Source organism: Perca fluviatilis, chromosome 1 (genome assembly GCF_010015445.1).
Source record: "Perca fluviatilis chromosome 1, GENO_Pfluv_1.0, whole genome shotgun sequence".
NCBI classification, from domain to species: Eukaryota; Metazoa; Chordata; class Actinopteri; order Perciformes; family Percidae; genus Perca; species Perca fluviatilis.
Window position 1 is genome coordinate 37650976 of NC_053112.1, and position 4805 is coordinate 37655780.

Here is a 4805-nt window from a genome sequence, read left to right on the forward strand (position 1 = left end):
TGTGTGTGTGTGTGTGTGTGTGTGTGGGGGGGGGATCAATCCAATCTCCCAGGTGTGATCGAAGTTGGGACCCTGGGATTGCTGATGGTTAACAGAAGGAGAGCAAGAAAGAGAAGATTAGTCTACTTTTTCATCTCATCCGCCCTTCCTTCATGTAGGGAATAGGGTGATCAACTGGGCTGGATCCTGGAAGCTGGAGCTGTTCCCAGAGTTAAATCAGACAGGAGCAGGAAAAAGACTCAAAATCCTGTTTCCAGGGACTGATTGCAACAAAGCGAGAGAAAGAGCGAGAGAGAAATGAGACTGATGGATGGATGGATTCAAGGAAGCAAGTGTTTCATGAGAGAGGCTTTCATGCTATCATGTGATCGTCCAATGGGACGCAGATAGACCAGTGACTCCTCTCAAGAAGGAAGCTGGAGATACAAGTTTTGAGGGAGCTTTAATCCTCCTCTCTTGTGCTCACCTTTTTCATAAAGATACGTTATATTGCACCAACTTTCTCACTCAGCAACCCCTTTTTCTTTCACTACTGTGCTAAATCAAGTTCAACAATCATTGAAGTCGCATGCAGCGAAATAGCCCTCGCTATCCCAGGATGTCGGGGTACTAGCGGGATGCCGGATGCCAGTAACACGTCCATTATGCAGCTCTGGAGAACACACACTAATTATACGTCATATTGGTGTCATATGTAGACCACACCATATCAATTTCATGTGAATTGGATAAATTTTTTTCACATAAAATTGACGTTTCTCGTGTCATACATATGAATATTTTACCTTCTGAAATTGTGTCTTACTGATATGATGACAACGACCTGTGAATAAACTGAAACTGAACTGAGTAGGTGGCGCTATGAGCCTGACTCATTATGGACTTGTAGATGTTTCCAGGCCTGGCCTCTGATCATGCATGTGAAGTTTCAAGCAGTTGGACAATGTGAAGTTACAACAGCTTCCTGTGTTATGGCGAAACACACAAAATGGCCACCATGCCACGCCCACGGCGTTCTACCAAAACAAAAAAGCTTTTGCAATTTGGCATTGACATGTTGCTCACCCAATTTGAGAAGGATCTGCTGAATCCTCTAGCAGGAGTTTCAGAAAGTTCAATACCTGTTAAGGCCCTAATATGGCGTGTTGTCACATGACCTTTAATGTCATTGCTCGAGCTATCAAAAATTCCCATTAGTCGGGGGACTATACCAACTAAATATGAGACAAATCTTATAAACCCCTCTAGGAGGAATTCTAAATATTTGTATAAAATCAACAATACTACATGTTTTTGTAGCGTTAGATAGGCTACTTTAAGTCAAAACCCCTAAAATCACCCATTGGATATCTTGTAAGAAAGTTTCAAGGGAGATAAAAGGTACCTCTGAACTTTTTGTTCTCGTATTCGTGAGCATGCATCCCTTTGCTGTTTTCAAGCCAAGTTTACAGTACATTGATAAAAACACCGCTGCAGTGATTAATGCTTTGTTCTCCATTGCATAGTGATGATCAGTATTTACTTTCTGAGCAGCTCCAGTGAAAGCCTCAGCCTTCATAACTCACACTCAAGGTTGACTGAGAATATGAATTGTAAATCTATCAAGTCCCCAAAGGAAATTTGTAAGACAATGATTGCTGCAGTGTGTGCTGTAAATGGTGTTCACTGGAGGTTGATGGTTAGATACACATCAAATTATTCTCTTGGCTGTCAGCAGCTGCATGGAGATGCTGTGGCTGCAGCTGATGGACAGAAATTGCAGGTTTGAGTTGAGGCAGAGGCTACAGATGGCCTGCAGAGGCTGCAGCCTGCAGATGTATCAGGCTGCAGGCTGCACTTGCTCGATGCCAGAAAGTGCAGTTGGGGGCTGCAGCTGACTTGTGATAGCTGCAGGTTGAAGCTGAGGCTGAGTGCTGGATGCTGTATGTAAAGGCTGATGGGCATGGCTGTCAAATAGATTGTCAGCAAGGGCTGTGGCATTCCCTTGAAGTCGTTGTCAGGAGCTGAGGTCAAAGCTGGTATCTCTAAAATAAAAGGTACAGGCAACAGAGGTTGCAGGGTAAAACAAAAAAAAAAAATTGGTTTTCTAAATGCATGTGTGTAGGCTGAAATCACTGCAGATGAGAGCTAGTGCTAGATTCTTTTGTGTGATTGAGACTGGCACACTTATGGCTCAGGCCCATCCTACATCCAGGACATAGGTCAAACCATACACCCAGGGTGCAATAAATATTACTTAACCAATAGACCATATATTATATACCTAAAGTAGAAGTATTTTAAACTAAATAACGTGAACACAGTTACATAGAACAAAAATCCGAGCGGCAGGTACTGGTTGTAGCCACAGAGCTCCAGCTACCAGCGGCAGTTGTTTGGCCGCCAATAGGTGACTGCGAGCTGGCTACAGGCACCGCCAGATGACGCTCCTTTCAGGGACCATGGTAGTGGAGTTTAGCCAGAAAAAGTGAGCGTCATGCAGCGATGACAGTTAAGTTTAGGCACAAAAATCACTGGTTAAGTTTAGGAAAAAGATCGTGGTTAAAACACTGAGGAACGAATGAGCGTTTCCTGGGTGAAAGTATTTTGTTTTCGCCGCGAAGTGAACTTAGCTCTCCGGCTTGAACGCACTGTGTTTTATGTTGACACCACGTTGTGCTATTTCATTTTGAGATTATTTTCAATTGGATATTGAAGTTCATAAATAACTGTTTTGGCATGGCTGACCAACTGGCACTATATTCATAGTATTGAAAGGGGGATTTAATTCTTGCACGTTTTGTTTTGTTGTGCTTTGCCCATAAAAATAAAAAATAAAACTTTTTCTCTATCTGTTAATGTCTCTAAATGTAACATTTAAAGCAGTTCAGCATATTTTCTGAAGCTGATGTGCTTGCATGATTCTTGCAATTAGTTAAATTCCCTTTGGATAAAAAACGTCAGCTAAATGTATTGTAATAATGTAATGTAAATGATGCCATTGCTGTTGCATTGTGGAATATTTTAGCAGAAGCCACTGAAATGCTTCAAGTGCAGGTTTTAAATTATTTAAATTACAACTGTATCTGACAACCGCACTCTTATTAAAACCTACCAAACAGCTTTGTCAATAATCAGCTTTGAGAGATATGTAAATCACCTCTGTGTTCATGCAATTCCTCTGTAATCGCTAGCAGCTTCTTCTGACAAGATAATCGATAGCCACTTACACAGGTACCTATTCATTCATGACTGTACAGGCACCATGGAGCACACATCCTGCAGACATGTCTCCATTTAGCCTTGATCAATGAGTTCATATGAGACTAGACGACACCCAGTCAATTGAATGAATGTGGGTGTCTACTTTGTGTGTCTTCTTCCTGGTAAAATGGATGTGCGTGACGCCCACGGAGAGATTACCTGCCACAGCGTCAGCAGGTTAGGAAAGTGAGTGATTCTACTTTGGAAAAATGTGTTTTTTAATTCGTAAGCTCACTTTCTTACAGGTCGTATTTTTGTTTTTGCTACCAACAATTAAAATGGCAAACAATTCTGCTTCCACTGAATAAAAATGCTTACCATTTTTATTGAATGGAAAACATGATAGTTTGGCTCGACGACGGTTCGGGTACGGAATAGTTTCACTGGATGTCCCTCACTTTCCCGCTTTATTTGCTCTGAGCAACGTTACATGTTACAAGTTTTGAACAAAATTTGGATCATGCAACAAGGCAGGCCTGCTTGGTTCTTTCAGGGAATGATTGTAAAGATTTACAAAGAATATGTTTACGGCATTTTCTCTCTAACTCTCTAACTGACGTTTTGGGACCTATTGGCAGGGTTTTGCAAAGGACAAAATAAGCACAGCGATACGCTGACGTTCAACCAGGTATCCAGCTAATTTAAAAAAATTTTTTTAAATTTAAAGGTGTAGTAGGTAAGACTTATAAAACTTACTTTCTGTCATATTTGCTGAAACTGACCCTATGTTCTAGTAGAACTACATGAAACAGGTAATAAAAAAATAAAAAAAATCTGGCTCCTCTGGCTCCACCTACAGCCTGTAGTGTGATTTGAAAAATCCACCGCTCCCTGTTCAGATGCACCAATCAGGTGTCAATCACTGCTCACGCACACGCATTCATTCTCCCTTGTGGGGGGAGGGGCTTAGGAGACCATTTTGGGCTTTAGCAGAAAGGGGGGGAGGGCCTGAGAAGTTGTCGAAGTTCAAATTTGTTGGCTAAGTCCTGGATCTTCGCAATCCTACCTACTTGCTACTAAGCTAAAATTTATTTTGTCGGGAGCAAATATTCCACCTAAGCAAGTTCGTTCCCGAGGCTACTTTGCAGAGCCACCGTCGCTATGTCCAGAGCTTAGCGCTGCCCAAGAAGATTGTGATTTCCTTCTATCCAGGAGTGTATGCTCCTGTTGCCAGACCTTCCTCCGCACCGCTGTGGAGATAGGTCCGGCAATGCCAGACTGAAAACATGATAAAACACATGAAAGAGAGAAAGAGCAACAGAGACAGGGAGTGGGTGAGGAGAAGAGGGAGAAGAGGGCCACTTGACCTGGAGCTTGAGTTTTGAAGTGATGTCTTCAATAACGGTGATGTCACTTTGTATTTGACAAGACAGACGCTGGATGGATTTCTGACACTTGAGCCTCAGCTGTTGTCACACATAGGCTATTAAAAGCAATTTTGACACACACAAACACACACAGGATGTGTTCACACTCATTAACTGAAGAAGCCCGCACAAAAAGCTTTAGGAGCATTTCAAATAATACGGAAAAGTTGCTGCTGCTGCCCTTCACAAACTCAC